Source organism: Pantherophis guttatus, chromosome 1 (genome assembly GCF_059756535.1).
Source record: "Pantherophis guttatus breed Tessera chromosome 1, ASM5975653v1, whole genome shotgun sequence".
NCBI classification, from domain to species: domain Eukaryota; kingdom Metazoa; phylum Chordata; class Lepidosauria; order Squamata; family Colubridae; genus Pantherophis; species Pantherophis guttatus.
This window is the reverse complement of record NC_142063.1, coordinates 152,684,480-152,703,498: the sequence shown is the minus strand read 5'-3', so window position 1 is coordinate 152,703,498 and position 19,019 is coordinate 152,684,480. Positions and strand designations below refer to the sequence as shown.

The 19,019-nt window shown below is 38.1% G+C and overlaps 1 protein-coding gene across 1 annotated transcript in view; it reads right to left on the bottom strand.

Moving 5' to 3' along the window:
- Nucleotides 1-19,019, bottom strand: part of MYO3B (myosin IIIB) — a 252,059-nt gene that overhangs the window by 45,975 nt on the left and 187,065 nt on the right. The gene's annotated exons all lie outside the window — the stretch shown is intronic.

Below are 19,019 nucleotides of genomic sequence, written 5' to 3'. Positions count from 1 at the left end.
TTTTGAAAATCATTTCACAAGCTTAAGTGGAGTCCTTTAAAAGAATAAATCACAGAAGTAATTTAAATCTGCAGTGGCAGACTGAAAGATGACTTGGAAAGCAAGTGTTCCTAAAGAAATGGACAATGCTATTAAACAATAGGAACTCAGAAACAGATAGCCAGAAAGTGGAAATACGAAGAATATTACATGCATGCAGCAGATTAAAGTAACTACTTTTGCCATTCAATTTGGAGAGCATTAATGACCCCGAACTGTGATGCAGATATTCCTAATAATCCAGTTTTCAAGAAGAATATTTTTGCTAGCCCAGACTGTTTGGAGCTTAATGACAATGAATATAACCCTAGGTTTATTCTTTATATTTGATTTACCCATGATTTTCAGCTCTCAAGATATTAATTTGTTCATTCATTCATTTACTCCAAACATAATTCTATTCTCAAAATAGATGGGGCAGTGAATACTTTTATGGTTGGAAATAAAAAGAAGCAATCAGAGCAAAACTAGAATAATCAGATGAATTAACTGAGTTTAGTAGAAAGTTTGCTGAATATGAGAAAATAAGTGGAGAAATTTTAAAACATGCAAATGCTGGTAGGAAGATAGAAAATAGTATGTGGTCAGTTGCAAGGAATGACCATTTGTTGAAAGAAACAAAAATGGCTGCATAAAACGTCACACTCCCCCCTCACTTTGGCATACGGAAGTAAAAAATGTTGTAGGTTAACTTAATAGTAAATTAGATGTGATGGAAATGTGTTACTTAAGAAGTATCTGTGGTAAGACAAGGAAATAGAATTAAGAATGAATGTGGATTGAGTGGAAAAACTGACTAGTGTGAAAGAAGTATGTTAAAGTAGTTTGGCCATTTAGGGAGAATGACTGAGGATCAAACTGCTCAGCAAATATGTGAAAGAAGGAAGGAAAAGGAAACTGAGAAAGCCATCATTGGATGATGTTGATGAGGTCCTTTAAAAGAGAAGGTTGAAAAGTTTTAAGAACAAATGGCAATGCATGAAGGAATGTCTGAATATGATAGAAGCAAGGATGGCTTGCAAAAATACAAACATACGGAGGAATATGTGGAATGGAGTTAGCGTAAACTAAGTTTAGTTATACTTCTTTTGTGAATTGCTTTGGCTTATTATATCCCACTATTTTTTTGTGGTTTGTATAATGTTGCTTCTTCAAAAGAGGAATAGTCTGATGGATAAGTATGCATGTTTCAAAAGGAATCTGATAGACTAGGATGGCATAGCGATTAAAGCAATCTTCTCTAGTATCCTCCAGAGACCTTGGACCATAATCAGATTTAAGTACTTAGATATTTGCTACGAAGAATTAGAGCAAAATCCCTATTCAATCCCAAAAAAAAATCCTTTAGTGAGATCAGCCCTGTTATGATCTATTTGCCTGAATCTATTTCATGATGCAACTAAGAGGGGCAAAAACAGGATATTTATTCCTTAAGTTCAGATAAAAAATATATCATTATTACTTATTAAAAATTACACACATTACACATTACAAACACAAACATACTAATATATATCAATAGAATATAGAATTTATAAATTTTTACATCATTCCTCACTTGCAGTTTAAACTGGCATTCATCTATTCTGATAATCCTTGTATCCTTTGTTGGTTACATGACACTGGCTTTACCTAGTTCCCAGCCCAATGGCTGTTGGATTGCCTCTCTGGAATGACATGACATGATGACACTGGGAAAGTTCTAGATCAAGACTCCATGCAACCCACAGGGGGGCAATTTGAATCTTGTTTAAACCAAGTTAATAGCCTTTTAGGCTTCCTCCGTGTGAGTAAAGTTCACTTTTTGAGTAAAGTAATAATTATTTGTCACGGGGGTGGGGGTGGAGATGGGGGGGGCATCAGGATTTTGGAGATGCTTAGGTGGGGCATGGCCAAAAAAAGGTTGGGAACCACTGTCTTAGTCAATTATTTTCTTTTTACAAAATAATTTTTAAAAGTTATTTTAACGCTTTATGCATTAATGATTTCTTATTAGCATTATCTTAACATTTTTAAAACATGTAAACTACCGGTAATTGAAAAGTATTTGCTTACCACATCCTTTATCACCTGAGACTGCAGGAAAATATCTTAACATTCTAAACTAGTACGCTAAGCATGAAAAACTAAGCATTCAAATGACCTGTTTACTACAAATAAGGTTAGCATAAATGTGCACACTTGTATTTAACAGTGCTTTGATGTTGTTATCAACTGGCCAATCCCAGATATATGACATGCATTATAACCCCAATTCCTAAAAAGTCTTCCTGTTATTTGTCTGTTTAGATATTTGTAGGAGGATTTGAAATTGATTTGAAAGTAAGAATGTATAGCCCTGCCCTTTCCTCTTCTATTCTTGACCAAGGTACTAAGAACCATGTCGCTTAATGATGGAATTCCTGGTTCCAATTGCCATTGTAACCCAAGGACTACCTATAACTCCAATTTTCCTTGCAAGGAGTGGGGACTTTCAAGTGTTGTTGTAGAAGACTGGACAATAAGCAATATTATTTTATGACAAGGTATTGGCTGATATGTCCCAGTGTTGTGCTGTGTTTTAAAGGTAACAACTAATAATTAAAAATTGGTTTGGAAGTCATCTGGTAGCCAAAGCAGCAAATTGTATTAAATGTTATTTCACATCAGTTGGGTTGCCTGTTTAATACTCTGGTTGCTGCATTTTGCAGTTTCCATGTCATTTCCAATGGCAGTCTCACATATGGTATATTATAGTAGCTTACCTGAGCATAATCAGGATGTGAATTAGCATTATTAGTGCAACCCTATACAGGTAGGGTTGAAACTAATGCACCAGCCAAAGTGACCTGGTCAAAAATTTCACTTACTTCTTGAGCAGAAAACTGAGAATTCTGGAGGACCCCAGGACTCTTCAGAGGAAGTGTGGCCCAATCTACAATAACTACTCAGATTGTTGTTATTGGGGTATCCAGCTATACTGTAAGTTGTGATGGTAGTTCTACTGGGTGGCTATCAAGACATTTTAAACTAAAAAAATCATTGAGAGTTTAATGAAAGTTACTTTTTTGGCAAGTAAGATTGAATACATCCCTGGTAGAAAGAGCCATTGTGCTAATATGTATAGATGGGCACCAAGTGTCTTAAACTCAATTATATAATAACGACAAAGTCCTATATTCACTTACTCAGAATTAACCTCATATAATGCAACAAAACTTCCCGAGTAAGTTTACCTAAGATTGTAAACTATGACTATTTCTAGCCTGGATCTTCTTTTGAAGGAAGATATATATATCACTTACTTACAAATTTCACTATTTTAACCGCTCCATAGCATTAAAAATGATTTACGTCAGGTTATGATCATACACATTCTTTTTATTTATGAAATATCATTAGTAACTGTGGAGCAGCTAATCCAAAATTGGATTTGTAGAGTTTTTCCTATATTATCATGTTATAAAGATTAATTGCCTTTCATTACATATTGACTCTACCATCTGCACAGATACTATCTTCCCACAGTACATAACTCTCTGCTGAGGCTAAGCTCAAGCCCCTCCATCAGAGGAATATATTATGTATCAACTACTGGTGGATGAAATTCACCAGTAGTTGAGAGTTAATTCAGGACAGCTAAGAATTGGATTAGCCAAAGTAGACATTCGAGATCGCTAAATAGGATCCACCATGTTTGTTCTGAATACCTGCATTTAAGATGTGTTGTAACAGAAATAGGTGAAATTTGTTGGAGGAAAACATTTCTCCTACAAAGCAGACAAGTGAAACTTTCTGACACACTTATAAATTCTATCACTGTTCATTCTGTTCACCTCCTTCACATGATATGAAGAGATACGAGGTAACCCACACAATCATAGTTTTACTTGAGATAGGAGAAGCCAATATGAGCAAGCTCCCTGGTACACAAGTGTGCTTTTCTTTTTCACTTTCCGGTTTTTTCAAGCATGTGAACCTGACACACACAAAAAACCTGTCATACAGAAAAAAGTATCCTTTAGAAGATTATTGAAAGCACAACTGCTCAAATATAGAGCAATCAGAGAGATTCTAATAGTTATTAATTTACCAACCAGCAATACTGTATAACTTCTTAAATTTATGATAGGATTAAGACATAAAGTTAGAAACTGGGATACTGTGAGTTCTAGTTCCTTAGTTCCTTCATTCGTTAGGCACAAAGCCAGCTAGGTGGTTCTGAACCAGCCACACTCTCTCAGCCCTAGGAACTATCCTGAAGCAGTCAATGGCAAACCACTTCTGAAAACTTGCCATGAAAATGTCAGGAACTTGTCCAGGCAGTCGCTAGGAGTCTGAACTGATTTAAAACTGCATGCCCCTGCCAAACCCCCCCCCCAAACCATGTAACAAACCCTCTTCTGTTTAAGAGTATGTAATGTTATAAACCAAATATATTGAAAGCCCCCAAATAGATGTTTTCCACAAAGAGTATATATAAAAGAAGTATTGTATTACTACCAATCTGTGAATTTGAGCTAAAAAGGAATTAACAATCCTTTAAAATACTAGAACATTAAGATAAGGTTATCAAATCTTGGTTACAAAAATCCAGACAACCACTAGATGTCAACAAAGAGATATAGAAAACTCTGGCTCAACAACAAGGCAGCAAAGAACTAGAACTTTGCCTCCTTTTGCTGTCCTCTAGTATTGGTCCAGATTTTATGCAGTCCAGGTCTGGTAGCCTTAATTATGGATGTTGATGTGCTTTCTTTAATTGTTCAGCATTTGTATTGATTTAACTACAGAGCACTTGAAACAGCTGGGTTTTTCCTGCCATCTGTTAGATAAGATTAAATTTATCTTTATACCAGATGAAATTTAGAATTATTTGTTAAAAAAAAAAAAGCATACAGCTGAATGATAACAGAGCCAATCTTGTTATTCTAATGGACAGCCACTTGACACACAGTCCTATATATTGTGCATTCCTTATGTAATATATTTAGTCTGGGAATTTAGAAGACAATTGCTTTAAATACGATAATGTGTAGCTGAAAGTTCATTTTCCAACAGCTCAGACCCTAGAAGTTCAATTAATCACATCCTCATTCTTTGTAGATTGACAAGTTGTGAAATTTCCCTTGGAAGTGTTTTGGGATGCGAAATAAGCCATCCACACATTTTAGAATTTCCTTCAAATCAAAACATAAAAGATTGGTGCTAAACCATTAATCCTCTTCAGCTCTGTATGAATCATGTGCAGACTCTGTGTTATCCTTTGCAGGATTGATCAGTTTGATTATCTCTTAACTGTCAGGTCTGGTCACAGTCTGAACCAAGGAAATCTTAATTAGTGTACTGGTATGGTGGCAAATTGTTCAAGATCATAGGACTAAGCGCTGTCCAGTCAACAATTATTTCCTCCTAAATTTGACTAAGCTATCAATTACACACTTTTAAGATAGCCTTCTCTGCAATTAGTATATTATTGTAATGGGCTAGGAGAATACCTTGAGAAACAGGAGGAAAAGCCATAACCAAGAAAATGGTTGGATAACAGAAATCTGAATCTAATCAGAGATCTAATTTGAGAAAATGTCTTAGATTTATACTCTCCCTTTTTCTTTTGTGGATAAAGGCAGGGGAGGGGTGAATACTTTTCAGACTTGCAAGCAATTCTGTTGTTGTAACCCTGTAATAAAGCTAGTTTTAGTATTCATAACTTTGGATTCCAAATCTGGTCTTCCTTGGTGGGCTGATAATTATCATGCATGTTGGTACTGAGTCCTGTGTTGTCAACACATTGCCCAAGCACCTCTTCCAACTTATGCTTCAGAGACACAACTCTTCTATGTTAAGTTCTAGGCACACTACATTTGATCTTAACTCAAAGGCCAAGAAGCAATACATATGCTTAATATGATTGGTTTGGGTACTGTCTTTTTAAGATGCAGGCCAGAAGGTTTAGCATGCACAACCCATGTAAATGAACTGAAAGGAACCCAATAAGAATGATAAGAACTTCAGAAAATTTTAAAATAAAGTTGAGATCTTACAGATGATTCTCTAATATAGCACTGTGCTGTGGATATATTTTTATTATTGTCCTAAAGCCCTAAAATTATGTTCCTTACCAAACCTGCTCTGCTGCACAATGCAGTACTTTGTCTTTCATGTTTGCCAATGGCTTGACCTTACCTTGAATTTGCTGCATCTTCCAAATGTATAAATATATAAATTGTAGAAAAATCGAAACCAAGTAGTTATGTTTCCTGGCTTTTAGGGGACTTGAAGAGAAAATGTTTTACAAATGAAAAATTGAGCAACAAATGCAAAAATGTAAGTCTCTTATGTCTAATCATAAAGGATCATGATTAAAGGAAACTCAGATCTAAGGTGACTTGACAGACAAAGATCACTGAGAAAACTATATGGTAATTTTAATAATTCCAGCAGCAATATACAAGCTTAAGCAAGATGGGAGGGAGGGAGAGGAATTAATTGGGAGTCTGCCATTAGAGACATACAGAGCAGTTTTGGAGTATGCATACCAGTGGCTAAATAACACCACAAAAGCTGTCGTACACAAAGGATGGTTAGGAAAAAAACTGAGCATTCATAAACCTCAGCATGATAAAAATCTTAGCCATCAATGTATATGCGTGTGTGTGTGTGTGTGCGTGTGTGTGTGTGTGCATGTCTTTGAGTCAATCTTGATTCCTGCTGATTACCTGGACTAGTCTCAGCAGTTTTTATTGGAAAGCGTTCGAGTTGCCCTTGCCTCCTTCCTAGGGTTGAGGGTCACCGGCCCAAGCTCACCCAGCTGGCTTTGTGCCTAAGGTCGGACTCCCAGTCTCCCAGTTTCTAGCTTGGCATCTTAACCACTACATTGAAGTGGCTTTGGTATGGCATGGCATGGCATGGCACCGTATGGTACAGATGAGATGAGATGAGATTAACATAATAATATTTTAGCTTTGTCCAAGTTCCAACCATCTCAGGCCTTGATTATAGCTCCCCAAAAGGAAGGAAGGGGAAGACACTCTTGCTCTAAACTTCTCAGATTGCCTTTTGATTCTTATGTTTGATAAAGGGTTTGCCTTGAAGTGATAACTGCTTTGCTGTCCTATAAAGAAGCGCAGACAAATATGTAGTTGTATGTTAAATAGAGAATTTGCAGTGAAACTAGACTAGACTAGACTAGACTAGACTAGACTAGACTAGACTAGACTAGACTAGACTAGACTAGAGTAGAATACTTTATTTGGCCAGGTGTGATTAGACACACAAGGAATTTGTCTCCGATGCAGAAGTTCTCTACATGCAAAGCAACAGAGTAATAATAATCATAATAATGATACTAATAAGAGGGAGGAGTAGAGGAGATAAAAAGGATAATAATACTACAGCCGAACAACATGGGTGAATAATTAGCCTAGAACCAAACAGATTTTTTACACAAAGATTTGACACAATATGTCATTAGCCATTAATTATAACTTTAGTAGTCCACCCATGTAAGCCAAAAACGTCAATTGTTAACAAGAAAAGTAAGCACAGTGTTTTAATATTAGAATGGGAACTCTAATCCAGTCAGATGGGAGATGCTGTAAAGCTGCATATTGTCTCTGACTGGCAAAGCTATGAATTGTTCAACCTGATGGATCTGAAGAATCCTGAAAATCTCTAAGTAAGGTAATGAAAGAAAAACTCAGATGGCTCTGTATTAAAAGCAGCCAGCAATGTGAAATAAGGAGTCAAAAGCCTGAACCATCATACAAAGACAATAACCCTTATCTAGAAGCTAGTGCATGCATCGGAAGGACAAATGGAGAGAAAAAGCAGATACCCGAGGAATGCAGAAGCTGAGTAAATAAATAAACCAACAAGTGGCTGTTCATTAATTAGCATTGTGCAGGGTGAAAGTTTGCACAGCAGCAGGAACTATAAAACTCTGAAAAGAGCAAAGTGCAAGCCAAATGCTTCTTATCGGGATAAGAGCTTCCTGTTCTCTCAGACTGGTGTTCAGCCAGTTCTACGGTAATAGCAAGAAGACGGAGTGGACAAAGCGTATGGACAAAACTTTATGGTTATTAGACTCAGTGTTTTTCTTATTGCTGCAAGATCCTTCTAACTAGGTAAAAGTCTTTCTAAAACTTCTCTCTAAAATGTGTCTCACTTTAGTGGGGTGCATGGATTTTCTCTGAATAAACGCCCTCCATTGATGAAAGCTAGGCATCTAACAGTCTCAAGACACCTGATCTCAGGTCAAAGTAAGGGGGGATAACTGGAAGGGCATAACTCAACAGGAAGTCTAAGCCATATTTGACTAAGTACAATCTATAAAATAGTAAGGTTTAATGAGATTTTGAAATTTTTGTTAACACCTATGGATGGAGAATGATAGGCAATAAGTTTAAAGGCTATACTGTCTTCCAGGAAAATTGAGGATTTGTTTGGGGAGTCATGGGATGTTTTTTTGGAAATTTGATGTCCAGACACTAACAGAGGCCATGGGTTCATCCCAGTCCTTTGGACCATTAGTTGGAAATGGATCTGCGGATCCAAATCTTAGTTCGAGAGGTGAAATGCCACTTTAGTAAATTCAAATTGGACTTCTGTCAGTGCCACTGAGTCTAGGTGATATGTTGGAAGATTTTAACAAGAATTTAAAAGATCTTTCCAGCAAAGCAGAATTTAGATAAAGATTGTATTCAATTGTTTTAAGGGGCTGCAATATTACTGAAGATATTGAATTAACATATGAACCTTGATAACATTTGGTATACTTGATAATAAGATTAAATAGTAGGGTTTTTTGACAGTTTTTAAAACATTTTGTTTAGGACAATTACCGGTAAATACCATTATATATAAATTAGAGCAGATGCTTATGATTTACTAGGTATATTGGAATTGTAACAGAATGAAAAGAGTAGAGAGAAGTCTCCTAAGCAGCATAGAATATTTCTACCTCTTTTGTTTCTACCAAGAGCTAACAGAGAGTAAGAGAGCCATTTTGTATAATTAACAACCTTTTATTTACTTATTTAAAACATTTATATAGCCCCCGATCTTCCAAACGACTTCCAATCAAAAGTTAAAACAACATCACATTTTACCCATTGAGTTTATGCTACCTAAAGAATACCCTGAGTAGGATTCAAAATGTTGCAGCATGTTTCAACTCCTACCCTCAAAATGACGCTATAGAGCACTGCACACCAGAACAACTAGACACAAGAACAGTTTTTCTCCGAATGCCATCACTCTGCTAAACAAATAATTCCCTCAACACTGTCAAACTATTTACTAAGTCTGCACTACTATTAATCTTCTCATCTTCTCATCGTTCCCATCACCCATCTCCTCCCACTTATGACTGTATGACTGTAACCTTGTTGCTGGTATCCTTACAATTTATATTGATATTGTTTCCTGAGTGCTTATTTGTAACCTATGACTATCATTAAGTGTTGTACCTTATGATTCTTGATAAACGTATCTTTTCTTTTATGTACACTGAGAGCATATGCACCAAGACAAATTTGTTGTGTGTCCAATCACACTTGGCCAATAAAAATTCTATTCTATTCTATTCTATGTTTTATTTGAGGCTAGGGGAATGGAGAAAGTTAAGTCTGGATGACTAAAACCCAGAATAAATTGATCTGTAATTGAGTAGGTCTTCAGCTAGTTGCACTGACCCAAAGTTGGAGCTGAGATTATTTTCAAATAGGCAAGTAAAGTTTTGAAGCAATTACATCTGGAAAAATAAAATTCTCCCAACTCCTGAAGATTCCAATTACTTATTGGAGGATATTTGGGAGATGGTAAATCCCACTTTTTCCAGCCAGGATTCAACAACTTTTTTTCTTCTTTGTTTTTATGTTCTTATCTCGCAGAAAAAAGGCCAGGATAATCTTTAATGGAATGCATGGATGACCTTGAAGAAAGGGGAGAAGAGAGACTGCTTGGGAAGCAACCATAGAAGAGGGGCAGGAGTTCGCAGTTGCTTAAATGGTCAGGTAAAAAAATCAAGGAAGAGCCTTGGTACTACAGTGGTTTAAAGCACCCTGTTATTAACACAGCTGCCTGCAATTTACTGCTGGTTCGAATCTCTCCAAGGCTCAAGGTTGACTCAGCCTTCCATCCTTTCTAAGGTAGGTTAAATGAGGACCCAGTTTGTGGGGGCAATAAGCTGACTTTGTATAAATATACAAAAAGTATGAAGGCTATTGCTTAACGCACTGTAAGCCGCCCTGAGTCTTCGGAGAAGGGCGGCATATAAATCAAATTAAAAAAAAAAAAAAAAAGGAAGGACAGGTCTTAATGGAGCAAAGAGTTAAAAGTGGAGAAAGGGAAGTTTGCTCTTTCAGATTTGCAGGATTCTGCTAATGTAGTCTTATAATAAAGTAGATTTAGCTCATCTACTTGTGTTTCCTGTCTGGTTTACCCAGGAGGGCTAACATAATCTGACTCTGTTCACGATCAAAAGCCATATCTCACTCATGGATATGGATTGATCTTTTGGCATGACGCTGATTGTCTCCGACTGCAAATGTCAGAGTTTATGGTTTGCATGTTCACCACAGGTTATCTGCTAATCGCTTTTAATTAACATTATACTAATAGGTGAACGCAGGAAGGGGAAGCATCCAGACACCAAGGAATTGGAATAATGATGATAAAAAGAAGCCTCCCAGAGTTAGATATGAGGCTGTAGGTTGGTGAATAAAAGGAAATTGCTAAAGGGCTTTTCAGAGTTGGGGGGGGCTTGAGAAAGTTTCCATTTCACCGTATGAAGAGACCCAATACAAAACAAGAGCAAGAGCTTCTCAGCTGCAATATGAGCCATGCTGCCATACAATGGAAAAATCCATGGGAGGAGGTGCAAAGAACAATATAGGTTTCCTACCTAATAATTAATGAAGCTTCATGGCGTTGCCATACTGATATAGTCTGCAGAATTCCAATACAACTGCAACGCAACTGCATGTATCTGTACAAGCATCACAGATATTAGTTTTTGAACATATACTTTTGTGAAACCAATCAAAGCATTTGGGGCTTTGGGTTAACCCTATCTGAAAGATTCAAGATTCAGAAGGATCTTGATAGACCTGAGCATTCGGTCCTACACAACAAGATGCAGTTTGTGGGTGAGAAAAGTAAGGTTTGGCACTCAGGCAGAACAACAACAACAACCAGATGCACATGTGCAAGATAGGTAATACCTGATTCAACAGTAGTGCCAGTGAGAGGAATCTAGATCTCCTGAGGGGGTCATCGCTTAAGTATGAGTCAGCAATATACTGCAGTGCCCCCCAAAAATCAATGCAGTTCTGGGCTGCATCAACAGAGGGATATCAAGATCAAGAGAAGTGAGAGTGCCCACTCTATACTCCACTGGTGAGGCTACATTTAGATATTGCATCCAGTTCTGGTCACAATATATAAAGGATGCTGAGGCTCTAGAAAGAATGTAGAGAGGAGCAACAAAATTGATAATGGATCTGGAGCAGGGGTGAAATGCTCCCGGTTCGGACCGGCTCGGGCGAGTAAGTAGCGATGGCGGCGGGCAGTTCGGAGAACCGGTAGCAAAAATCCCTTCCCCCCCCCAGCCTCCAGCTTGCTTACCTTAGCTGCTGGTCGCAACGCCTGCCTTGCTTCGCTTGCTGTAATCCCTGCAATCCATTGCATCAGCAAGCAACTGAATCTCCCTGCCTGCAATCAAGCTCATCGGTGAGCAGCTCTATCTGCCTGCCTGCCTTGTCTCTTTTTTTCCCCCCTTTGGGAGCTTTAAAAAAAATAGTTAATTGGGGTTTTTTTTAGTTGTTCTTTTTTTAGACCTAGCCATTTAAAGTTTAGGAAGTGTTAAATTTAGCTGCTTTTATATAAAAATTAAATTAAAATAAAATAAAATTTGTGCAGCTTTCTGAGATTTTGTGTGTGTTTCTGTAGTGTTTCACTCTAACTACACAAACACACAAAATCTCACAAAGCTGTATGTGGAATTTTGTGTGTGTAAAGTGTGAAAGTTGGTTTTTTGGACTTTTTGTAGCTGTGTGAGGTTCCTGCTTGTTGCAGGGGACATTTTGGGTCTAGCACAGTTGCTTTTACATTGTGGGTGAGCCAGTTGTGTTGTGTTGTGTTTTGTAAGTTAAAAAAGGGCAACAAAGTGACGTTGACTTGGCCATGCCCACCTGACCAACAAACCACACCCACCCAGTCACCTGACCAACAAGTCCCACCCACTAATTAAGCCCCACCCACAGAACCAGTAGCGAAAATTTTTAGATTTCACCCCTGATCTGGAGGCTAAATTCTGTGAAGAACAGCTTAAGGAACTAGGTAAGCTTAACTTAACAAAGAGAAGACTGAGGGGGAGACATGATAGTCTTCCAATACTTGAAGTGTTGTCCCAAGGAAGAGGGTATTGATCTTTACAGCATCTGAATGTAAGACAAGAAGCGATGGATGGAAGCTGATCAAAGGGAGATCCAATTTGGCAATAACAAGAAATTTCCTGACAGTGAAAGCAATAGAATACTTGCCTCCTGAGTGCTGGGTACTCCATTGCTGGAGGTTTTCAAGAAAAGATTGGACAACCATTCATCTGAAATTGTGTGGGGATTCCTGCCTGGGGCTAAGGGGGCTGGATTAAAAGACCTACAAGTCCCTTCCATCCCAATGATTCTCTAATAAGGTCTCACTTGCTTATTCAAAAAGAAAGCAAAACAATTTTAATATTGCAACTGAAAAAAGGGAAAGGAAAGGTCTGAGTTCTTGAGTTTTACACCAAAAACAAAATCTTTGCTTTCATGTATACCAACCACTGATGTTTTTAAAAGGAAGCAATCTATTCTGATTTAGTTGATAATCCTTATTTAAAGAGGTAAAGACCCTTTGAGTTGAACTCCTATTGACAAGTTATATACCTATGTTATTTTGTCAAAAAGAATATGGAATATGGAAGAATATGGAATATGGAAGAATATCAAAAAGAATATGGAAAAATATGGTTCTTTTTGTTTCTTTGTTTGGGATGGGTGGTTGCTTCTCAGGCTTTATGTCAGTATAGTTTACAAGTCCTTTAAAGGTTTCCCATCTAAGTACTAAATAAATCCAATCCTGCTCAGTTTTCAAAATCTGTCAAGGTCAGTTAAGTGATACTCTTACTTGCTGAGACAACCCTTACTTAAAGATGGCCTTTACTTCCATAGAGAACCAGGGAACATACTGATACCACTTTCTCCAACCCGGTACCCTTTAGGGTGCGTTGGATCTACAACAATCAGAATTGTCAACCAGCAAAGCCAAAGATGGTCAATTCTGGGGATGGTAGAAGACATCTAGAACAGGGGTGTCAAACTTGCGGCCCGTGGGCTGGATGGGTCACGCACTGGCCACGCCCACCCTCGGTTTAGCGAAGGGGAAAAAAGTTGTGATACTTCACTTGATGACAATGTGACGCCACAGGTTTGACACCCTTGATCTAGAAGGAACCAAATTTTATTTTTATTTTTATTTTATTTTGAATTTGTATACCGTCCTTCTCCCTGAGGACTCAGGGCGGTGAACAGCCAAGTAAAAACATCAAGTACAAATATTAAAATACAATTAAAAGATATATATAAATTTGGCCCCATTAATTAAAAACGATAAACAAAACAATTAAAAACACTTAAAAAATTAGGCCAGCCCGGCTTGCTGGAAAAAAAGGTTTTAAATTGAGGAATGATCACACATAAAGCTACTTTGATCCTACATTTGGAACAAATAAATAATACCTGAAAAAAAAAGGTTGTTCCATTTACCCTCTAGTCAGTTTAGTTTTATTAACATCCAATCTGAGAATGGTACCCTATGAAAAAAAGATATTTCTCAAGATATCATTTACCACGTTGCCCATGTGCATATTACACTAAGTACCATAAAGCAGTGGTGAAATGCTCCCGGTTCGGACTGGCTCGGGCGAGTAGGTAGCAATGGCGGCGGGCAGTTCAGAGAACCAGTAGCAAAAATCCCTGCCCCTGCCCCCCATGCCCAGCTGAGCCGCGCAATCATCAGAGCCTTTTTTTCCTTTTAAATGGCTCTGACGAGCCAAGCTCTGACGATCCCAGCTGAGTTGCCTGCTAATCAGGCAACTCAGCTGGGATTGTCAGACCCATTTAAAAGAAAAAAGTTTCTTTTTTTCTCTCCCCCCGCCCCCCCAGCCTCCAGCTTGCTTACCTTAGCTGCTGGTCGCAACGCGCTTGCTGTAATACCTGCAATCCATTGCATCAGCAAGTAACTGAATCTTCCTGTCTGCAATCAAGCTCATCAGTGAGCAGCTCTATCTGCAACTTTAAGACTTGTGGACTTCAACTCCCAGCAAAGCTGGCTGAGGAATTCTGGGAGTTGAAGTCCACAAGTCTTAAAGTTGCCAAGGTTGGAGACCCCTGTTCTATTGGGTAAGTTTTTTCCCCCTTTGGGAGCTTTGAAAAAAATAGTTAATTGGGGTTTTTTTAAGTTGTTCTTTTTTAAGACCTAGCCATTTAAAGTTTAGGAAGCTTTGAATTTAGCTGCTTTTATATAAAAATAAAAATAAATAAAAATAAAATAATATTTGTGCAGCTTTCTGAGATTTAGTGTGTTTCTGTAGTGTTTCACTCTAACTACACAAACACACAAAATCTCACACTGTATGTGGAATTTTGTGTGTGTAAAGTGTGAAAGTTGTTTTTTGGGGCTTTTTGTGGCTGTGTGAGGTTCCTGCTTGTTGCGGGGCCATTTTGAGTCTAGCACAGCTGCTTTTAATTGTGGGTGAGTCAGTTGTGTTGTGTTTTGTTTTGTAAGTTAAAAAAGAGCAAAGAAGTGACATTGACTTGGCCACGCCCACCCAGTCACCTGACCAACAAGCCCACCCACTAATTAAGCCACGCCCACAGAACTGGTAGCAAAAAATTTTAGATTTCACCCCTGCCATAAAGTTATTTATAGGCAATCCTGCATAGGGTTGGGCTGAAGAGTTTCTTGAAAGGCTGGTCTTTTCCTTATTTTATTATTATTTTTTACTAAAAAACTGCATAGGATTAGGCTGCAGAGTCTCTTGAAAGGTTGATCTTTTCCTTATTTTATTTTATGCTATATTTCTTTCTTAGAATAAGGGGCTATTTGCCATTTTATTTTGGCTCAAGTGCCATATGCTTAAACCATCCCATCAGACATAGAGAGCAATTCAGGTTTACTGGTGTGTGAAAGAATTTGAATTTCCATGCTTTCTGAAAGTGCTGGAAGAGACTATTAGTCTTCAACAGGTTTATTTCTTTAATGCTTACTCATTGAAGAGTGATTGATAATCATTGCCTCTTTAAGTGCCTTAAATGCATTACTAGGAAATTCTGTAGTTACATGCTTGCTCTTTCCACCTACTTTCTTTTGTGCATCCAATCAATGGTGCCACTTGTTCTTCTTCAAAATCAAATGATAACTGGGGCTCTTTTGACACAATATTTGTTAAAAGTGAGTTTGAATTTACATGCAATTGCCTAGATTACCCCATCTAGAGGAAGCTCGAATCCACCATTTTTCCCCCCAGAGAGAAGCAATCTTGAATTTTTGTTTTGCTTTGTTGAACTACCCAAAGAGGATGGAGGTAATGGTTTCATTTGGGAGATTTATTTTTTTTAATATGGAATCCTTATAAAAGGTTCCAGTGTAATGCACACATCTTGAAAATCATAATAAGGAAATGCATTTCCTCTTGTTTTTAGAGGAGATTCAGATTTTGCAGTGGAAACTACTCAATATGTGACAGGCTGTGACCATATGCCTCCTAAAATGAGAGAAAGCTTCATAGACTTGCCTTAACTGCAGAAGATTGTGCAGCCCATACCTTGAATCTGAATAGTATTCCAGATTGCCCTTTTTTTTTTCCTGCGCACTAATATTAATTAACTGAATAATTAGAACACTATCAATATTTTTATAATAGGCACAGGAAAGAATACATTTATAGACATTTGGGGCTTCATCTGTTGCCATACTGTTGGTTGATTGTTTAATTGTTTTCAAATTACTTCAAATTGTTTTCAAATTACTATAATGTAATAATATGAATTGTCCTAGGATCTATTTTTTAAAAGGGCTAAATCTAAACATTATAAATGTTTGTAAATATTGTAAATATAATTCCACTACTGGCTAGCAGACCTCAGAGGGAATAAGCATCTCCTCAGACTACAAACATTCCTCATTCATATTTTTTTGCCTGATATACAGCCCTTGATCACAGGCAGAATCCAAACCTTTCTCTTTGCTACAAAGAGCAAAAAAACAGGAGCAGAACTCTCAGAATTTATATACTTCTACATCAGGGGTGTCAAACTCAAGGCCCGCGGGCCGGATCTGGCCCACCAGGTGCTTAGATCTGGCCCACAGGGCCAGCTTGGAAATAGCAAAGGACCAGCCCACGATGCCTCTGCTACTGAAAATGGGGCGTGGGGGGCCCAGCATATACCCCCATTTTGACTGCCGGAGTGCTGCAGGAGACTCTCCAGGCCCAAAATATGGGAGGGCGGTACGTGCCCCGTTTTGTGTGCTTCAGGAGGCCGTCCTTGACTCAGAACATTATAAAAGAGAGGAAAAGTAAAATATTTTACCTTGCAGGCTTGCAGGATTCTGCTACTGTAGTCTATGTCAATAATTTATAGTTCTAGTTTTCCTAGGGAGTCAGTTTCTTGATCTGGTCTCTCTCTCATAGGGTGATCAAGCAGATCAAGAATGTATTAAAAAAAACAAAATCACAGACATGTACGCCTCTCTATTTTTATAAGTGTATAAAACCATGTGTGCGGAGGTGCAATCCCGTGTTATACCCACCTTGGCCATGCCCCTAGCCATGCCTTGCCCCACCCCGGCTACAGCCCCCCCACTTCCTGGCCCTCTGAGGTCAAACACAACCCTGATGCGGCCCTTGATGAAATCGAGTTTGACATCCCTTTTCTACATTTATTTGCAACCAATTTGATCTGTTATATACATCTGTATTCTCTCTCTCTCTCTCTCTCTCTCTCTCTCTCTCTCTCTCTCTCTCTCTCTCTCTGTGTGTGTGTGTGTGTGTGTGTGTGTGTATAACACAAATCACTGCAGTCATTATCTCTGGCCCATCCAGGATCAAATATTCTTGTTTGATTCTTGATGATAAAACTTTTCCTTAAAATTTTAATTGAGAACTGAGAACAATTCATCTCACTTCCCAGAATCATAAACCTCTGTTTTGAATATCTCTGCAGCACCCATTGTTCAAAAAGCTTCTCTATAAATGAAAACATGGCATCTCTTGTCAATGGTTGTCTGGCTAAATATAATGAATCCATTTTCCAAAGTCGATCCAAGAAAGTCCAGTCCATTACTCATCAATTTCATCATCTCTGAGTTTCTTATGTCCGTGCCCCTTTCAACTTTCTCCACCAAGCCTGCAATTCTCAGACCAGGCTCTTTTTTTCTTTAAATTTGGCAGTGCCAGACCAGATTCCAGTCCATCAGGCTGCAAATCAAGTCCATCTGTTATGTTCTGCCTTTGACTGTCACCCTGGGATTGTCAAAACCATTGCTGACCCATCAATTTTTTTAAATTAAAGTTTTCAAATAAAACTTTTAAGCTAAAGAGCATTTTTTTCCAAAAGCTTCCCAGAGAATTTCTACCTGTATTTTGTCTAATTTTGTTTTCTTTCTTTTTTTGGAGTTTGTATTCTAAGTTTCTGAATAAAAAAAAAATTACTAAAAAAAATTATGGGCAGAGCTCCAGCTGTGAAATGAGGCCAGAAAAACCTAAAATAATTCTCAGATTAAAGTTGGGGAATTTCCAAGATGCTGAAAGAATCCAGGTAAATGAAGCACAATGAATATCTAGTTCAAAAGTGTACTAATTCTGTAGTATTAAGTATAATGTTGAGCCAGGAAATAATGCTAATTGTTTTATGCTTCTATAATGCTAAAGCTCAACATTTTTAGTTATTTGTAAAAATTATGAATTTAGCATATAACCTTACCCCTTTATCACACTGTATAGGAAACGTTTTTTTTTTATTTAGACAGTTATTTTAATCTATAATGTTAACTTGAATTTTCTAAGCAGCCAAGAAATTTGACTGTTAAAATGGCCTTGCTTTTTTGCTTTTTAAAACTGTCAGTAAGGGAGTACAGGTTGTGAGGGTCCTATGTCTCTTAAGGGTCAAGCAGACATCTCTGGTACTGCACCTGAAGGAACACATGCATCTATCATTCAAAGACAGTTGCATAGCTGTTGGATTCACATGCCTACAAATTTTAACATTCTGGCTTGGGAGCAGTCAAACTACAAAGCCCAGAACAGGAAGTTGGATCGACCAATCAGCATGAAGGATGCACATCCCCACTGGGAGTATTCGTATTGGTCTATCTTGAATCCAGGGGTGAAATACAGCAGGTTCTGACAGGTTCTGGAGAACTGGTAGTGGAAATTTTGAGTAGTTCAAAGAACCGGTAGCGGAAATTTTGAGTAGTTTGGAGAACCGGCAAATACCACCTCTGGATGGACCCAGAGTGGGGTGGGAATGGAGATTTTGCAATATACTTCCCCCAGGAGTGGGGAGGGAATGGGGAGTTTGCAGTATCCTTCCCCTGGAGTGGGCTGCGAATAGAGTTTTTGCAGTATCCTTCCCCTGCCACGCCCACCAAGCCACACTATGCCCACAAGCCACACCACACCTACCAAGCCATGCCCACAGAACCAGTAGTTAAAAAAAAATTGGATTTCACCATTGCTTCAATCTATGCTTACCCATCAATTTCTTCGCAGGGTAGGTATGCGATGATGGCTACGGGCAGTAGTGGGAGCAACTCTAAATTTAGTTTACAAGCTAGAGTTAGGATTCCAGGCAGGTGCCATTTTAGAAACATCAACAATGAGAACTACCAAGCTGCTATCCAAAAACAGGAAGCAGAATCAGAGAGTTTTTGAGAGAGAAGCACCTTCCGTCCTGCAG